At 38.3% G+C, this 21041-nt stretch overlaps 1 long non-coding RNA gene across 2 annotated transcripts in view; it reads left to right on the top strand.

Annotated features, from left to right (window-relative positions):
• Positions 1-21041, top strand: part of LOC148045362 (uncharacterized) — a 211304-nt gene that overhangs the window by 78644 nt on the left and 111619 nt on the right. For both annotated transcript variants that reach the window (XR_015696690.1, XR_015696689.1), the window contains exon 2: positions 8186-8306. This is a non-coding gene — a long non-coding RNA (uncharacterized LOC148045362). The remainder of the gene's footprint in view (positions 1-8185; positions 8307-21041) is intronic.

Genomic DNA, 21041 nt, shown 5'->3' with positions numbered 1-21041 from the left:
ATAAACAATGTTGTTTAGGAAAAATCCCATTTAATTTATAGAAAACTCAAGCACCTGAAATAGGGTATCAGCTGTGTATACTTGCTCCTAATGCAATATATTACAGAATGATACCTGGGCGTTTGCTTCAGCAGTTTTATTGAATGCAATTTATTTCCTGTATTATGCTTCCAAAGCTTTATCTTCAGATCATTTGGAAAACTTAAAAGCTATGCATTAAACCTGACTACCACTTACTGTAACATGACAGGCTGTGAGAAAATAGCCATTTAATATTCAAATTGATCCTTCTCTGTCCAATTCCCAATACAGAGTATCTAGTTATATCTATTTACATAGCCACTGTTCTACCTGTTCAGGCTAGAATAAGTCAGAGTCTGTAAAAGTAAGTCAGGAAGCAATGCTTTATATGTCAGTCCAACTTTTTCAGGTTCTAGATCCTACAAATTTCCAGTGTTATCACAAATGTTCTTATTCCTATTACTCAAGCAAGAAATTGCAAGAAGAAGGAGGAAATATCCTTAGTCAACTGAGAATTTCTACCCTATGTCTGAGGTAATAAATAAAAGATGACAACAGACTACTGCACATCCAATAATATACCATATTTTTCAGACTATAAGACGCACCAGAGTATAAGACGCACCATGATTTTAAAGAGGTTAAAAAAAATAAAAAGTTTTTGCTCTCTGCAGGCCTCCCAAAGCCTCTGCACGCCTTGTTTTTTTGCAAAAAAAAGGGGGGGCATGTAAAGCTTTGGAAGGGTTGTAGGGTGCTCTTGGGGGCTGCCCCCCCCCAAAATGAGCAGAAAATGGGCCATTTTTTGCAAAATAAAAAGGGCATAGAGAGGCTTTGGGAGGCTTGTAGAGTGCTCCTGGGGGCTGGGGGTCAAAAACAGCCCATTTTTGCTCTTTTTTGCCCTCCCTAGCCCCCAGGAGCACTTTGCAAGCCTCCCAAATCCTCTGCACATCCATTTTTGCAAAGGGGTTGGGTTTCGATAGGCCAAAAATGCTGTATTCAGTGAATAAGACCCACCCAGATTTTCACCCTGTTTTTTGAAGGAAAAGGGTGCGTCTTATACTCTGAAAAATATGGTAATTACAGACTCCCCTCCCCAAAACACACAGAAAATACATTTCTGCTATTTGTGATGATAAATAAAATATTTCTATATGTAATTTCTTTTTTACAGCTCAAACTGTAACACTGTGTGAAAGAAATAAAATTTAATCAAAATTGTGTTTGTGTACTTTGAGAATGTTCCTTTTATTATACAAGATCAATAACTACACCACTCTTACATACATTCAGAAAATTGCTAAGCAAACCTAGCAATCAAGCAATGTTCAGACACTTCGGAAATCAATATTAGAAAGACTTGGTAATAGTCTGGCAGTTCCAGTATCCTCCAGTCAGTGTTAATCATTCCTGGAAATGAACATGTTAGACATGCTGTAGTCCACGGGTGTCAAACTCTATCACATCATGTGACGTATTGTGACATATTGCAACGTTTTTTGCCTTACTGGAGCTGGGGTGGGCGTGGCCCACTGGCCGCCAGTTTGACACATCTGTGTAGTCAAAGCTTAATAGAACCCACATCACAAGTTGTTTTCCCTAAACCAGGATTATAATAAGCAGGTCTCACCTCAAAAATACCTAAATCATTCATAGAACAGATTGATCAGCTCGAGCTTCCCTGCTTAGAAGCTATTTTTTCCTTCTGGAAATCCATGTTGAATGACCTAGATTTTTCTTCATTAGGCCAACTCAAGGCCAAGCCTAGCTTTGCAATCCAAAATAATCACCCTTAGTCACATATAAAAAATCAAGATGCCTTCTAAATATAAATTGTTCCAAAAAGGTTTGGTACCTTTTTGGAAAATTCATGGGTTATTTTTTAAATTTTAAATTTACCCCTCGCTGTAAATTCTTAATAAAGATGCTGAATTGGGAAAAGGAGCCGATTTAATCATTTTTGCCTAGCCTGAGGTGTAACCATATATCTTAAGGAAAAAATAGAAGTCTTGAAAAGAGATGTCCTCAAACCTACAGTAGCTTTTCATGAGTTCAAGCAGAAGGTTAAGAATTCTTACAAACCAAAAGTGTGATGGAAGCATGTTTATCTTTAAAATGAATAATTATCTATCAGCCTGTCCTACCTTGTAGTGATAGAAATACTTACCAGTCCATCCCTCCCCCAATGATTATATACATACTTTCTGATCTTTTTCAGAAATGACTTTGAAACTGTGTAAAGATATGTAAAAACAAATACCATTATGCTAAAGACAAACAAATTTCAGAATAATTGACAAAAAAGAGAGGATGCTATTTTCCCCATTTGCCGGTATGCTCACACTGCTTTCCTACTGATCCCTTTCCCAAATATAGCTCCTTTCTTTCTCTCCTTGCCATCCTAAACTTTCCCCTAACCTGTAGAAGGAGATATTGGGGAAGCAAAAAAGACTGCAGGTGGAAAGAGAAGTCAAAAAAGCCCAAAGAACCAGAAAAACCCTATCTTCAATTGCATGATGGCATCCTGAAATCAGCAGCTGGTCAGATTTTTGCCAAGTAAAGTAAAAAAATTCAGTATTTTGTGTTTGGATAATGAGATAGAGCTTTGACGCTACCTAAAATTCTGTGGGCATTTTGATCAATGTGAGATTGAAAATACAAATGGAAAGTTAAATTAGGCAACTCCTCTTAAGTATAATGGCAAGTAAGAGGCAGAACTCTCAAACAGGTTTTAAGAAGCAGGCAATATATATTCCCATGTCAACACCGTTATAGACTCTGATTTTGGGTGGTAGATACTGTACCTGCCAAGGCTGAGTGAGTCTCTGAAAATCAAGAGGGATTTGTTAAATGGGTACTCATGTTGATGGAATTTGGGGGACAATTATATTACTTCTCTCTCTTCATGAATTATTAAATGATAAAGAAAAATGATCTCTCTGCTAGCAAACATAGAGAACATATTATTTGACTGCTTGAATATAACTGTGATACTCAAGTAAAAACATCCTGACTGCTTAAAAATTACAAAACTTTAGCATACTGTAAAATCTCCTTTTTGTTCCCTTCCCAAAATAACAAATTGATTCTCCTTGAGCTTTGTTAGCATAAAAGTGCACCACTTGAATGTTTACAATAGCATTCATTACAATATAGGTACCGCGTAATGTGCAATCAAATTATTTTAAAATGTTTAAGGAAATTTCTGTCATATACATATCATTGATATGACCAAGTTTCTCACCGCAATTATTAGTTAACGGTCAACAGACAAAAAAGTATTCCATGCAAATATTTTTTAAATATACAGGTGAAACTCAAAAAATTAGAATATTGTGCAAAAGTTCATTTATTTCAGTAATGCAACTGAAAAGGTGTAACTAATATATGAGATAAGACTCATTACATGCAAAGCAAGATAGTTCAAGCTGTGATTTGTCATAATTGTAACGATTATGGCGTATAGCTCATGAAAACCCCAAATCCACCATCTCAGAAAATTAGAATATTACATGCAATCAATAAAACAAGGATTGCACATAGAACAATATCAGACCTCTGAAAAGTATAAACATGCATATGTACTCCTTCCTTTCTTTTCTTCTTTCTCAGTTTCTTTTTTCTTTTTTACCACCCTGCCATCTGGTTGAAATCAAGCCCACGAGATAGTTCTTTTTTTCCTTAAAAGCTTTGGGGTTTTGAAAAAAAAACAAACCCACTGCTCAGCCTTCTTCCTGGGTTGGCAGGCCAGGCAATTCTTATCCCCTGCCCGGAGGAAAAGGAAAAAGAAAACAAAATGACACTTGCTGGCTTCAATTTTAAAAAAAGTATCTGTCGTCCATCTTAAAAAAAAAAAAAGAATCCCAGAAAAATGGAACTTCTTTTTTCTCTTTTCTAAAGTCTCGGCTTCTTCTTGTCTGGAGTAATTTCTTCTTCTTCCCTTCGCTCCCCCAATGCACACCGATCCAGGTGTGCAAATAAAACTCAAGAAACTTTTGAGGCTGCAGAATTTAAAGTCCGAACAAAGCAAGCAAATCGGGAGGGTAAAAGTTTCTCGGACTGCACATGTTTCGCTGAATGGCGGCCGAGCCCTGCCTGCCAGCACACTAAAGTACCAGCATGCCTTTGAAGTGCCGGCTTGCCTTCCGCGCCAGCAAGCTGGCATTTAAAGGGATGCCAGCAGTTTAGAGTTCAGCCACCATTCAGCGAAACATGTTTCGCTGAATGGCGGCCGAGCCCTGCCTGACTGCCGGCATACCTTTAAAGTGCCGGCTTGCCGTAGCAGATGCTGCGGGAGTGATTGTGGGAAGGCTGTGAGGTCCGGGTGACCCTAGCTCCCCAACTTCTTCCCCGGCGATCCCGAAGGCGCTCTGCACGCACTCAGGAGCCCGTCGCCTCCGCCCATTGGTGGCTCGGTGCTCCTCTGGCCGGCGTAGCTCGATCAGCACTCGTTCGGCGCTGCCTCGGTGGCTCCCCATGGGCGTGGTGGCCATGGCGGCAGGCATGAGGGAGGCGGCAGTCCCCCGGCCCTGGTGGCAGGTGAGCGCTCCCCCCCGGGAGGGTGGGAGGCTTTGGGCCCGGGGGAGGGGAGGGGCACCTGGGGGGGGGCATGGTGGGGGCTTGTGGAGGGACATGATTGGAGGTCCTGGGTGGAGGGAGGGGGGCAGGAGGTCCTGCCAAGGATGGTTATAGATCAGTGCGCTTCATGGCTGGTGAGGGTCCCGCTCTATGGCGGACGTGGCGCCGGGGCTTCGGCGGGGCTTTTGCGCTTGCCTCACCAGCCATGAAGCTCACCGCACGTCACTGCTTTCAACATGGTAGAAGTTACAAGCAGAACATAAGCAGGAGACAACAGTTTTATCCCAGAGTTCAGAGCAGACAGTCTGAAGTTTCTGTTTCAATTTTTTGCACAGACTCAGATCTGTTTAAGCTGTTTAAGTTAGTTGCTGGGCCTATTCATTGGCTGACATTGTTACCATGCTTCTCCCAGTCATGAATATTCCAACAAACAATTAGCAAGTGGAGTCTAATGATGCAACCCTGGGGATGGCTAGTGATAAAGTTCACTTCTTCAAACTTGCCTGATTTTTTAATCTTCTGAATTTTTTAACTTTTATTTTTATTTTTGACCTATAAAATTTAACTTTGTTCTTAATTCTGTTTTTAACTGGACTTTTATACATGTGCTTGGGTGGTTTTATAGATAAATATAAGGTTCCCTCCAAGCCTTACATTCTAGTTTCCTATGAAAAAAGTACTTCAGAGCATAAGCATTGCACCTATTAACAAGTCCTTTAACTTAATGTTTCTGAGACTCTATCAAATGGCATGGTTGCTTTAAGGAATTACAGACAAATGCCATATTCTCCCCATGGACTCCAAAGTACTTTTTTGCCTTTGAAACAGAAGCATCACTATTATGTATGTAAAGATGAGGAATATCAATATAAGCCTGCAGAGGTGGCACAGCACCATTCTCATCACATTTTGTGTATTTTCCATATTAGTTTAACTAATGCTACTTTTCTTCACATGGTGCTCACCCTTTCACGTGTCCTTATCTCTGCTGCAGTACTTTACCTGACTAGAAATATATAACTACAGAATTTTGTTTGTACTACCACTCAGTAGTCAATGACATAGGAAGCATAATGAAAAGAAAGCTAAAGAATACAGCTTCATGTAGAGACGATCTAGCACTGATGATGTTACCTAGTTTGGGTAATGAAATGTCTGCAAGAAAACAAACAAGCTCAGAGAGCACCAAGGACCCTGCAAAATGAAGTATATAAACCGTACCTTTCTGTGATTGCCCAGTGCCAGGTCAGCAAAAATGTGTATTTTAGAAGTGCTGTTTCTGCTTATGTCTAATTTTTTTTTACCAATTTTACCAGGTGTTTCAGCCTAGAACCAGATTTTGGGGAAGGTAGAACATTGCCGTAGAAAACCTTGAAGGAACAGGTTCAGTAGGGTGCCCACTTGTATGATTGGCATAAGCGCAATGCTTTTAATATACCCATAACAAATTAAATCTTGGTTGCTTTCCAAGCTTCCATTTAGCTTGAGCGAAGAAGACAAGATATTACAATATTAAAATTGCTTTTATAACATAGTCATTTGTGGTTTTACCCAAAGTGTTGAACAGATGACAGAGCAGAATTAATGAAAGTGCTAGAAGCTTTTCAGAGTTCATTGAATAGGGAGTGCTTGGGAAAAAATGCTCCAATTCACTCTACAGCTATTATTACAAAGACATTTTTGGCAGGAAAATCTCTTCTACTTTTGCCAGGCTTGAGTTAATAATTTGATCTCTGAAGATGACAATGAAGGAACATAAATTGGGTAGTTTTTTTTTTAATGGCAACTTAGAGAAACTAATGGCCAAACATTTTCCAAATCCCCAGAGCCCATTTTGGAACTTAAAAGCACTCGGCTTAAAAAAACAACAACAACAAGGTATGATGTTAGGTTGTGGAATTGGTGATCATTAACAAACTGTCATGTTTTTTTAGTTAAATAATCAATATAAGCCCTAGTCTGTCAAGGTCAAATAATATGTGGATTTCAGTGTGCCTTATGGTTTACAGTAGGGGTGTCAAACTCGAATGCATTGAGGGCCGCATCAGGGTTGTGTTTTATCTTGAAGGAGCAGGGTAGGTGTCACCAGGGTGGGCATGGGCCAGCTCAAAATCACTTGTGTCGAGGATGCCTGTGGAGGCCCGAGCACTCTGCCAGCTAAAACAGGCTCTTGAGCTCTGTTTTCAGCTGTGATGGCCTTCTGCAACTCTCTGCCAGTGAAAACTGAGCTCGGGAGGGCCACACGTACACATCATGACTTCTGTTTTCACTGGCATAGACATGGTCCTTTGTTGCTTCCAGGGGAGCCCCATGGGCCAGATCTAAGCACCCATGGGCCGTATCCGGCCCCTAGACCTTGAGTTTAACACTCCTGGTTTACAGGGAGGCATTTTAATCCCCTCCTCCTTCCCTGGGCTTTTCCCCTAACATTTTCTCTTAGTACAGATAGGTGGAGGGAGTTCTCCAGAAGCAGAAGGATTAAACTACCTTTCCTATATGTACTGCAGTCAGTTTTACAATAATGCTGTCCTTCCCATTTCTAAGCATTTCCCCCTATGGTAACAGTATCTGTTTTTTCTGAAGTATTCTCAAGGTGCTTGAGAATATCCCTTGATGGTATTTGCAAGATACCATATTACAAATTTATTATTGGACATCAGGGGTGGATTGCTGGTGGTGGTACTGCCAGTTCACTTTGTGCATGCTTTTCTCATGCATGTGCATGCCGCATGTTGCTTGCGCATGCATAGTTGCTTGTAAATTGTTATGCGCATAGCATTAAAAAAATGACTAAAAAACATGCTGGCAATGGAATGGGCGACCAGGAAACCAGTTTGGGGACGTGGCCAGCCTGCTGTCCCTACTGGTTTGGCAACCCAATCTATTTCCATTACTGGTTTGCCTGAACCAGTGCGAACCGGTAGCAACCCACCCCTCTCTCAGACGTCAGAGGAAGCTTCTCTACTCCATCCATCTGTTCTTCCCAACCAAAAAATGCAAAGAGGCTCCTTCTGATTTCTCCTCTTGAGATTTAACAGCAGTGAGGGAAGCCACACTTCCCTTCTGCTTCTGGAGAACTCCCTCCACCAATCTGTACTAAGAGAAAGGTCACTGATTGGAGAGCCATTTGTCCTATGAAAGAGAGAACATTCACATCCACCCCTTGGTCACTTGTTCTCATGGAAAGACATTTCAAAACAAAACAAAAATCTTTCATCAAACTGAATGAGAATTTATGCTTTTTTTCCTGTATTTACTACTTTGGAACTGTGACAAATCTTGCTTTGCAGGCTTCTTTAACATAAATTGTCAGTTGGACTCAAGTATGGCACAACAGTATTCTTCAGCTTCAGAGTTCCTTGATTTCTGGATATTGCTTTAGGCTCCCTTCAACCTATTTTGCCTCCAAGATATGTTTGTACTGACATTTATTCCCTTCATGCAACTAATAAAGTTTTTTTTTCCTTGTAAAATTCATCTCACAATGAACATGTTGGCTTTTCTCTCCTAGACTTTGTTGAGCAAAACACAGTGGTCAAACTTTAATAGTCATTCTCTTAATGGTATTGATCTTTCACAATTCTTTCAGAATTGGACTAGAGAAGCTCTTCCCTACAACTTGTAATTAAAAAAAGCAACAACAGAGAAGCGAGTATAACTTACCTGAAACTTAAGAGGCTGCTAGCAGGAACCAATGATTACATTCCTGGGTAAGCTGTTAATCATTGTCCTTTGGTCAGTAGACATTTATATGCTGCCCAGAGTCGCTTCAATAGTGAGATGGGCAAATATGCTGCATACAAACTGTGGATTGTATTTCCCCTGCTTTCTATCATTTCTTACTTAGTGTGTAAAGGTAAAGGTTCTCCTTGCACATATGTGCTAGTCATTCCCGACTCTAGTGGACGGTGCTTATTACAAAGCCAAAGAGCCAGTGCTGTCTGAAGACGTCTCTGTGGTCATGTGGCCAGCATGACTTAATGCCGAAGGTGCACAGAATGCTGTTATCTTCCCACCAAAGGTGGTTCCTATTTTTCTACTTGCATTTTTGCATGCTTTCAAACTGCTAGATTGGCAGAAGCTGGTACAAATAACGGGAGCTTACTCTGTTACTTGGCGCTAGGGTTTGAACCACTGAACTGCCAACCTTTCTAGTCAAATCCCAATTTACAATTTATGGCCAGATTACTTATCCTAATTAAGGTTATCATGTAATTATTATTGTCATAGTTAATTATATGTTAATGAAAAAACATTCAATGATAATCTAAAACAGTCTACAAAATACTAAAATCCCTACTTATTAATCACCAAGAATTAGCTAACTTTTTATTGTCAACTTTCATTATCAACCTGTATCTTTCCAGTAGCAAAATCGTCTTATCTTTCTTGCCAGTTGTTGTGTCAATTCTCTTTTCATCTCCTTTCCAAAGTTTTTATGAACTTCTCTCTGCACTTTAATGCTTAGAAGATCTCTCATGTAGTCTCATTGAATTGTTATTAACATTAGCTTATCTTTGGTTGTCAAACTTATTTCTGAATAGATTTGTCTTCTTAACTCCATCCTCTTCACTCTTTTTTCCCCTCCTGTATCTTGAAATCTGGGATAAAGCTCCAAATTGTCAAATTCACTTTTCCATCTTCCCTTCTTTCTGCTTTCACCCACATTTGCTCCATTAATAAGTTTATCTGTCGTCTTGTCTTTATCTTCTGTATTTTCATTCTCTTCTTTAATTTTGGGGGCTCCAACCCCATCATCTTTTGCTGTGATAAACAACTGCCAACCTTTCTGATTGACAAGCTCAGTGTCTTAGCCACTGAGCACCACGCCCCTCTTAGTGTCTAGTTATTTGAAAATATAAATAATGTAGACATTTTGTCAAGGAGGCTAATATAGCACTTTCTGTATTTTTTGCAGAAAAATGGAAAGGAAGAAGGTTTAGTGCTAACTTTCAGAATCTTTTATTTCCAACCTGCTATAAAATACCATTATATTTTATAGTAGACTTCATAAGGCATTTTAAAAAAATAGTGAGAGGCTGCAGCATCCACTTTCACTGTAAATGTGCCAATCTGCCCAGAAGAAAAAAGAAATACAAGCTCGGTAGGAACTGATAGGAAGTATTATGTTAGGGTTGAAGAGGAGACAGAAAACCAACTCATTAGTGTGTGTTCTAGTAATTTGCTCCTTTAGGACTAGCTCCACAGCTGTAAGAGTTGGTGATCCCTATTTTATCTACTGTCTTTTTGAATGAAATCAAAGGCAGACAAGACAGAAACAAGCACACTTTGGTGGATGAACATCATCGTTTATCTTTAAATAGGACCTTCTCCTGTCCTTCTCCTGTTATATCTCAACTATGCCCAATAAAAGTCTATTATGATTAATTTCCTCCAATTTACTCTTTCATTATGTGAGGTGACATCACATTGGAACAGCTGCAGGGGAACGACTCTCCGTTCTCCCTGTCTGATTTTTCGTGTCTGGAGGCTGTTAACAGCGAAGCTGAGCCTTGGTGAGGACAGCTTTAAAGAGGGGAAAACCCAGTGGTGACAGAGGAAAAGGTGATCTCCCATTCCAAAGGGTGAAATCCCTGAAATCCAACACGGAGGTTGTCATGGCTTGGTCATGGCCTGGTCCAGAGATGTGACAGCCTGATTAATGGTGGAAGGAGTAAAAAGTGAGAAGCAGCAGAATCTACCGTTGTACAGTGTTAAAAAATTTGATACTCTGAGACATTTCTCCAAGTTGGTGGAATTTACGTTAGTACAATAAAGTGAGTCTCCAAAGAGGAAACAAACGCCTGAACTGAACTGTCAGGAACAGAAAAACTAAGACAAAATGCAGAATCTGTAGAGAATCAAAGGGATTGTAGTTGCTGAGTGGAGAATTTCTACTGATTTCTGAGACTGGATCTATGGTGATATAAAATGAGAGTTTTGTGTGGGTGGTGAACAGATTGTGAAAGAAGGAAAGAACATTTCCCTTTTGCAATAGAAGAGAAAAAGGCGGAAGAAAGAAAGAGAAAGAAAAGGACAATGACTGTGCAATTTTGAATACAGGAGTCATTTTGAAAGCACAGAAAACAGAGGACAGAGAAATTGCAAGGGAGTAGAGAGATTGAGGAAAAACTGTTTTATTCCCAACGTAGGACTTTGGATTCGACTCATTTATAACCAGCTTTGTGTACCTCTGATATCTCTACATTATTTATGGTATTTAAATATTGTTATATTTACCACAGTGCTCTTTAGATCAAAGAATGTAATATTTTATAAGCTATACATTTTATATATACTATATATCTATATTCCACAAATAGTTAATGTAGATTCAAGCATATTTAAAACAAGATATTACTGCATATTAGAAAATTTACCTAAAACAGGAATTGTTGATTAACAATAACCTTTAATTAATTTAATTGATTGCATATATAAATTTATTTATGAACCTTTAGCAAATTTATTATATAGCAAAAAAGTGTAATAGATTATTTAACAATCTTATAGATATTATAAATATTTATTTAGTTCTCTCCTTCGCTCCCTCTTCCCCTTTACTACAGTTAAATTAGAACAATTCATAATAATTAACTACAAACATAATAATCTATAATTGTGATTCAGTTTATATAATTGTCTATAATTGTCTATAGAAAATTGATATTAAGGGTTGGATTTAATCAGTGACATATAACTTTACTATTGTTAACTATCAGATTAAAAGAGAGAGGGGGGAGGGGAGGACAGTACTTAGGAAAAACATAGCGTGAAAAATTGGAAACTACTGGTATTGTGGAATAATTTTTTCCAAAAGCTAAAGATGGCAAACACATCCACAGCTACCAAAACTGTAAAGAAAACACTGCCAATAATAGCCTCTCCAGCAGGACAAAAGTTAACAGCAGACTTGTTGAGCAGTGAAAAACCAGGATCTGCACCAACCCTACAAAGCCTACAAGCCTCATTAAACATGATTCAGGAATTTATGATAATTTATGATAAAAACACAAGAATCAATAACTAAAAATCATGAGGATATGAAAGGCGATCTAGGGGAAGTGAAATATGATATAAAGAAGTCGGATGATAGAATGGGAAAGATACAGGAAACAATAACCATAAATGAGCAGAAGATAAAAATGGTAGAAACTAGGACAGAACAAACTGAAAAGAAATTGGAAGAAACAGAATAAAGACTGACAGCAGCCAATAGAGAACTGGTGGAGGCAATAGTCCATTTAGAATTAGAACGATCCTCTTTGCATTTAAGATTTCAGAACATAGTAGAGACAAAACTCATGAGCAAACTTCTAGCTGACCAACTGCAAAATGCAAAATGGACAAAAGTGAACAATATTGATGAAATCTATAGAGTGCATACTAATTATGCACGAAGATATAGGTTGCCCCGTGAAATACATATAAGATTTGGGGGGGAGCTGTCAGAGACGAAATGTACAAAAGAACAAGGGATGAACAGCTGGTCCATAAGGGAAAAGAAGTCATAACCCTTAAACAAATACCAAAGAGAATCAGAAAGCAAAGAAGGAACTACCAATTCCTCTCTACACAACTGATAGAATATAAAAATAATGTTCCGCTGGTTGATACTGGAAGGCAGGGAGGTTAATATCCTGGCAAGATAAGAAAATAAGGATTGACACCATAGAGAAAGCCTGGGAATTCTATGAACACTACATAGAGGGAGAATTAGACAGCAGAGAGGAGTTGGAAACCCAAAGCCAAGAGGAGCAGCTGAATGAAAAAGGACTAGATCAAGATGTGAGAAAGAAGACTGATACAGAAGTCCAGGAAAGAGAAGGAGTGAGAACAAGAAACCAAAGGGAAACAAAACCGAGTAGAGGAACGAAGGCGATAAACAAGTAACAGGATGGAGGAAGAAGTGAAATTAATATCGGTCAATATAAATGGACTAAATTCACCTATAAAAAGAAGACAAACAATTTCTAAGCTCCAAAAACAAAACATGGACATCACATGTTTACAGGAAGTTCATATTAAAAAATGAAATGGTAGTATTTTGGAATCTCCAAAGTTAGGTAAATTACTTCTGGCCCTGGCTGATACAAAGAAAAATTGCAGTATATATAAAGGACTGGCTAAAACCTAAACAGGTAAGAACATTATTAATCAAAGTATCAATAAAACAAAGAAGAGTACTAATTGCAGTCATATCTGCACCAAACATGAACCAGAAAGAATACTACAGTAAACTATAGAACTGGAACTGGCTAACATATGTCTTATTAGGGGACTTCATTGCGGTGGTAGATCCAAAGAAAGACTATAAAATGGATAATTTAAAAAATTAAAAAAATTACGAAAGGAGAACTCTACCAAATGCATTCTTTGAAATGGCCCAAGAATTAAATCTAAAAGATGTTTTGGAGAGAAATCAATCCACAGAAGAGTCAATACACGTTCTTTTCAGACCCACATATTTCATGGTCCAGGATCAACATGGTGTGGATGGATCCAGGAATGGAGAAGGGTGTAGAAGAGGTAGAAATAACACCGAACATGTGGGCGGACCATAACCCATTAACAATCAAATGGAAAGGAGAAGCAAAAAGGAAAAAGAGATGGACTATGAATCAGAGGGTTGTAAAAGAAAAGAACTATGTACAGTATGTGAAAAAGAATTAGCATTTTTCCTAAAGGAAAACTGGAATGAACAGACAACCATTCAAAACATATGGGACACAACTAAAGCCTATGTGTGAGGCATTATGATAGCATATACAATAAGAAGAAACGATATACAGAGCTCCAGGAGAAACTGGGGAAATGAGAATATAAACTCCAGAAAGAACCTCAAAACAAAGAAGCAAAAGAAGAAAAAGAAATAATTAAACATAGATTAAACATAATTATACAAGAAGAAATGGCCCAGAAAATTAGATCAAGTAGGCAAAATTATTTCAAAAATGCCAATAAACCAGGGAGATGGCTAGCCTATAAACTAAAAAGAGAGAAAGAAAAGAAATTAACACAGCAACTAGAGGATGAAGAAGGGGTGATACGCCACTAAAAGGAAGAAAAAAAAGTATACGAGTAAGATACTTCCAAGCATTGTATTGCTGAGACGAAATAGAAGAGGAGGATATTAAAAGATATCTTCAGAGGAGGATTCTTCCAACCCTACTGGAAACAACAAAAGAAACATTAAATGAGAAAATATCGAGGCTAGAATTAAAAAGGGTAATCCAAAAACAAAACAAAAATAACAAAACCCGGGCCCAGACGGAATTCCAGCAGAATTTTATAAAGAATTGCAAAAATCATTAGAGAACATATTATTAGAAATGTATAATGAAGTATTAGAATGAGCTAAGACACCAAAATCCTGGATGAAGGCACTAATAGCACTAATTCCCAAAGACAACGCTGAAAAACAAAATATCCAAAATTATAGGCCAATCTCGCTGCTAAAATATTTATAACAATAGTGGCTGAAAGAATTAAAAATATATTAAAGAGAATCATACACCCAGACCAAAAGGGATTTTTACCCAACAGACACATAAAAAACAATATACGAACAATAATGGACATATTAGAATACTATGAGATACATTTAGGGAAACAAGCAACATTGATATTTATTAATGCACAAAAAGTATTTGATAACCTGAATTGGGATTTTCTTATAAATCAATTAGCAGTAATGAACTTTGGAGAGAAAGTTATCAGGATGATCAGAGCAATATATTCGAGTCAGAGGGCAAAAATAATACTAAATGGGAAACAACAGAAGATTTCAGTATAACCAAAGGGGTAAGACAGGGATGCCCTCTATCCCCCCTGTTATTTATCCGTTCAATAGAGACACTGATGTTACAAATTAGGCAGAATAAGAACATAAAGGGACTGAAAATTAGAACACAGGAATATAAAGTGCAGGCCTTTGCAGTCAATCTAGCATTTATCATAGAGGAACCCCTAGAAACTGGACTAAAACTATTACAAGATATAAATCAATTTGGTAAAGTGGCAGGGCTTAAAATAAATAAAGAGAAAACTAAAATATTAACTAAGAATTTAACAAAAGGCAAAATGGAGAACTGAAGGAGAAACTGGGAATTTCAAGGGCCAAGAAAATTAAATATTTGGGAATATGGCTATCGGCAAAATGTATTACAATAAAAGAAGATAATTACAACAAACTGGTAGGACAGATACAAAAAGACTTGGCTAATTGGACAAAACTACAGATATCACTAATTGGCAGAATCTCAACAATAAAAATGAATATGCTACTCAAATCACTCTATCTTTCTCAAACAACACTGATTAAATTAGAGGGGAAAAAATTTGAACAACTAAATAAAATGGTATCCAAATTTATCTGGCCAGGGAAAAACCACGTATTAAATACAAGCGTCTACAAGATAGTAGAAACAAAGGGGGGTTTGGCCTCCCAGATTGGGAGCTTTATTATCAGGCAGCAGCCCTAACATGGCTAAAGGACTGGATTCAACTAAAAAAATAAAAGAATCCTTATGCTAGAAGGACACAATCTCCAACTAAGCTGGCACGTCTTCCTCTGGGAGGGAAAGAATAAATCTCATTCCTACTTTCAGAGACATATAGTAAGGGATACCCTGCTTAAGGTCTGGGGAAAAATAAAAAAACACTACCTGAAAATCCCAATCTGGTTATCAACCATGGAGGCAATGACATATCCAAATACTATAGACCTCAGTAAAATGGTAAGATATGCAGAGCTCTTAGATGAAAAAGGACAACTAAAATCAGTACAAGATCTGAAAGCACAGGGAATAAATCTGGAATGGTGGCCCTACCTACAAATTAAAACAAGATATAAAAAAGATCAGGAACAATACGGAATATACGAGAAACAATTGGAATTAGATAAAATATTACTAGGAACAAGAGGAAAAATGATCACTAGATTATATAATTTTCTTTTAAAATATAAAATGGAGGAAGAGACAGTAAAGACGACAATGATTAGCTGGGAAAGAAATTTTGGCCATAATATAAAGTTAGAAAAATGGGATAAACTATGGGAAAGAAACAATAAATTTACGACGGCAGTAGCTTACAAAGAAAATCTCGATAAAATGTTTTATAGATGGCATTTGCCTCCAGCGAGATTGGTTTGGTTTGGTTTATTGGATTTATATGCCGCCCTTCTCCCAAGGACTCAGGGCAGTGTACAACATTAAAAAAACACATATTACAAAAGTTTTAAAAAATTAAATAGAATCTCCAAAACAAACCCAATTAAGATTAACAATAACATTAAAAAATTCGATTAAAATTAACAATAATCAATAATTTGTTTTGTTCAGGCCAGGCTGGCTTGCTGGAAAAGCCAACTTTTTAGGGTGAAATTTGGCCAAAATGTACCCATTTTTATCCCCTAAATGTTGGAGATGTAGTATTTGGAACATTCAATCACATGTGGTGGATATGCCCCATCACAAGGAAGTACTGGTGCAAAATCTGGAAATGGTTTGAAGAAATTACTGAGTGAAAAATAGAACTCAAACCAGATGCATTCTTATTAGGACTACTAGATCAAAAAATGGTCAAACAATCTCAATACATAATCATACACATACTCACTGCAGCCAGGATTGCCTTTGCACAAAACTGGAAAAAAATCAATACACTCTCAGATGAAACTACAATCAGAAAAGTACTCGAATGCGCAGAAATGGATAAAATGACAATAGAACTAAAAGAAAAAAAAGAATCGGACTTCTATAAAGTATGGAATAAAATGTACAATTGTTGTGTCTTCTTTACTGTTTTTAAAGATTAAAACATTCAATAAAAAAAATTTTTAAAAAAGAGAATGAAGGAACATAAATTGGATAGCTTTTTTTAATGGCAACTTAGAGAAACTAATGGCCAAACATTTTCCAAATCCCCAGAGCCCATTTTGGAACTTAAAAGCACTCGGCTTAAAAAAAAAACCAAGGTAAGATCTTAGGTTGTGGAATTGGTGATCATTAACAAACTGTCATTTTTTTTTAGTTAAATAATCAATATAAACCCTAGTCTGTCAAGGTCAAATAATATGTGGATTTCAGTGTGCCTTATGGTTAACAGTAGGGGTGTCAAACTCGAATGCATTGAGGGCCGCATCAGGGTTGTGTTTTATCTTGAAGGAGTAGGGTAGGTGTCACCAGGGTGGGCATGGGCCAACTCAAAATCACTTGTGTCGAGGAGGCCTGTGGAGGCCCGAGCACTCTGCCAGCTAAAACAGGCTCTTGAGCTCTGTTTTCAGCTGCGATGGCCTTCTGCAACCCTCTGCCAGTGAAAACATCATGACTTCTGTTTTCACTGGCATAGACATGGTCCTTTGTTGTTTCCAGGGCAGCCCCATGGGCCAGATCTAAGCACTCATGGGCCTTATCCGGCCCCTGGACCTTGAGTTTAACACTCCTGGTTTACAGGGAGGCATTTTAAACCTCTCCTCCTTCCCTGGGCTCTTCCCCTAACATTTTCTCTTAGTACAGATAGGTGGAGGGAGTTCTCCAGAAGCAGAAGGATTAAACTACCTTTCCTATATGTACTGCAGTCAGTTTTACAATAATGCTGTCCTTCCCATTTCTAAACATTTCCCCCTATGGTAACAGTATCTGTTTTTTCTGAAGTATTCTCAAGGTGCTTGAGAATATCCCTTGATGGTATTTGCAATATACCATATTACAAATTTATTATTGGAGATCAGGGGTGGATTGCTGCTGGTGGTACTTTGTGCACGATTTTCTCATGCCCATGCACACCGCACATTGCTTGTGCATGCATAGTTGCCTGTAAATTGTTATGTGCATAGCATTAAAAAATGACTAAAAAACATGCTGGCAATGGAATGGGCGACCAGGAAAACAGTTCGGGGAAGTGGCCAGCATGCCGTCCCTACCGGTTCGGCAACCCAATCTATTTCCACTACCCGTTTGCCTGAACCGGTGCGAACCCATAGCAACCCACCTCTATGAGATGTCAGAGGAAGCTTCTCTACTCCATCCACCTGTTCTTCCCAACCACAGAATGCAAAGAGGCTCCTTCTGATTTCTCTTCTTGAGATTTAATAGCAGTGAAGGAAGCCACACTTCCCTTCTGCTTCTGGATTACTCCCTCCACCAATCTGTACTAAGAGAAAGGTCACTGATTGGAGAGCCATTTGTCCTATGAAAGAGAGAACATTCACATCCACCCCTTGGTCACTTGTTCTCATGGAAAGACATTTCAAAACAAAACAAAAATCTTTCATCAAACTGAATAAGAATTTATACTTTTTTCCTGTATTTACTACTTTGGAACTGTGACAAATCTTGCTTTGCAGGCTTCTTTAACATAAATTGTCAGTTGGACTCAAGTGTGGCACAACAGTATTCTTCAGCGTCAGAGTTCCTTGATTTCTGGATATTGCTTTAGGCTCCCTTCAACCTATTTTGCCTCCAAGATATGTTTGTACTGACAGTTATTCCCTTCATGCAACTAATAAAGTTTTTTTTCCTTGTAAAATTCACCTCACAATGAACATGTTGGCTTTTCTCTCCTAGACTTTGTTGAGCAAAACCACAGTGGTCAAACTTTGATAGTCATTCTCTTAATGGTATTGATCTTTCACAATTCTTTCAGAATTGGACTAGAAAAGCTACAACATGTAATTAAAAACAGCAACAACAGAGAAGCGAGTATAACCTACCTGAAATGTAAGGAGCTCCTAGCAGGAACCAATGATTACATTCCTGGGTAAGCTGTTAATCATTGTCCTTTGGTCAGTAGACATTTATATGCTGCCCAGAGTCGCTTCAATAGTGAGATGGGCAAATATGCTGCATACAAACTGTGGATTGTATTTCCCCTGCTTTCTATCATTTCTTACTTAGTGTGTAAAGGTAAAGGTTCTCCTTGCACATATGTGCTAGTCATTCCCGACTCTAGTGGACGGTGCTTATTACAAAGCCAAAGAGCCAGTGCTGTCTGAAGACGTCTCTGTGGTCATGTGGCCAGCATGACTTAATGCCGAAGGTGCACAGAATGCTGTTATCTTCCCACCAAAGGTGGTTCCTATTTTTCTACTTGCATTTTTGCATGCTTTCAAACTGCTAGATTGCCAGAAGCTGGGACAAGTAGCGGGAGCTTACTCTGTTACTTGGCACTAGGGATTCGAACCACTGAACTGCCAACCTTTCTGATTGACAAGCTCAGTGTCTTAGCCACTGAGCACCACACCCCTCTTAGTGTCTAGTTATTTGAAAATGTAAATAATGTAGACATTTTGTCAAGGAGGTAAATATAGCTCTTCCTGTATTTTTTGAGGAAAAATTGAAAGGAAGGTTTAGTGCTAACTTTCAGAATCTTTTATTTCAAACCTGCTATAAAATACCATTATATTTTATAGTAGACTTCATAAGGCATTTAAAAAAAATAGTGAGAGGCTGCATCATCCACTTTCATTGTAAAACCAACTCATTGTAAAACCAACTCATTAGTGTGCGTTCTAGTAATTTGCTACTTTAGGACCAGCTCCACAGCTGTAAGAGTCGGTGATCCCTATTTTATCTACTGTCTTTTTGAATGAAATCAAAGGCAGACAAGACAGAAACAAGCACACTTTGGTGGATGAACATCATCCTTTATCTTTAAATATACGTTTATTTAGATGTTCTCCTGTACTTCTCCTGTTACTGTCTATCTCAACTATGCCCAATAAAAGTCCATTATGATTAATTTCCCCCAATTTACTCTTTCATTACTTTTCTTCAGTATGTTTTCTGATCGCCCTGAAATATTTAGATCCTATTTTTATTGGTTATTTACAGCATCACCAGCAATATTCATTTATTTATTTATTTATTTATTTATTTATTTATTTATTTATTTATTTATTTATTTATTTATTTATTTATTTATTTATTTATTTATTTATTTATTTATTTGTCTTGTATGCCGCCCACTCCCGGAGACAAGGGAAAGGGGGAAAATGAGACAAAGACAACATATTAAAAACAAAACCAACATTCACAATTTCCGTGGAGGTAAATGCTTCTCAGCCCCCCCACCCCAGCCTGCTGGAACAGCCAGGACTTGGTGGCTTTGCGGAAGGCCGGGAGGGTAGTAAGGGTCCGAATCTCAACAGGGAGCTCGTTCCAGAGGGCCGGAGCTACAACAGAGAAGGCTCTCCCCCGGGGAGTCGCCAGCCGACATTGGCTGGCAGATGGAATCCGGAGGAGACCTAACCTGTGCGATCTAATTGGTCTGAGAGAGGTAATCGGCAGGAGGCGGTCTCTCAGGTACCCAGGTCCAATGCCATGTAGGGCTTGAAGCGGATTCGGAGACTAATAGGTAGCCAGTGCAGCTCGCAGAGGATAGGTGTAACGTGGGTGTACCTTGGTGCACCCAAAATCGCTCGCGAGGCTGCATTCTGGACTAATTGGAGTCTTCGAACACTCTTCAAGGGCAGCCCCATGTAGAGCGCATTACAATAATACCAATTTTAGCTCCACATACTAGCCTTGTTACACCACAAACAAAAGGCAATATTTACGTAGTTGCTTCTTATGCTTTCAAAAACCATATCTTTGTTTCATAAACCATCAGAACTCTATGACCAATGTTAGATACTCATAGCATAACATAGTTCAAAATTTCCGCCTCTCCATTTTAGTTGTAATTGTGTGGTCAGATTAGTCTTGACTGTGGTGCTATAAATTCCCATGCCCAGGTAACATAAGGCACCTCTAACTGAAGAGGGATGAGAAGTCATTGACTGTCATCAGTTAATCAGTGCTGTCAAAATATTCACCCACCCATTTATGCAAACATATTTGGTTAACTAAGCACAAAGCTTGGGATAGTTACAGTGTGAGAGCCAGGACAGCTTATCATTATTATGGCAGGATATTTTATTACTATATATACCACAGCAGAATAGCTGCTCTTATGGTTCAGTACCCTGTCAAAGCTCTCAAACAGTAATACCATAACAATGAATGTTCATCGGTAAATTAACCCATATTAAAATTGGTCTAGTCTTGACTGTGATCAGTTAAAAAATAATTCATCAAGCAAGTTCTGAGTGAAATTGAAGATATAACCTGCCTGGATTGAGTTACAGGCGATGTTGTCAAGCAAAAAAAACTCTACTCCTGAATTCTGTGGCCATTTCATACATTATTCTGAGGCACGTCTGGATCTGTCACATGCAGGAGGAAATGTCAAGAGCACTGGAGCAAAACCTTCTATAGATATTTTAGGTAAATGATTGGTGCTCAGAACTCTGGACTAGAACTTCCTGCTTTGTTTGTTTGTTGCCACAATTCAGTAGTAATTGCTCAATTACATTCAGTAAATAAACAGAGCATTAGACATTGTCATAAATCAGAAGTGTTCAACTGAAACCACTCTGACAGCCATTTTAGCATTTTTAT

Source organism: Thamnophis sirtalis, unplaced genomic scaffold (assembly GCF_051295495.1).
Source record: "Thamnophis sirtalis isolate CommonGarterSnake01/CBP01778 unplaced genomic scaffold, rThaSir2_p1.2 scaffold_5, whole genome shotgun sequence".
Lineage (NCBI taxonomy): Eukaryota > Metazoa > Chordata > Lepidosauria > Squamata > Natricidae > Thamnophis > Thamnophis sirtalis.
The sequence above is the reverse complement of the archived record's forward strand: the minus strand, read 5'-3'. Positions and strand labels throughout refer to the sequence as shown.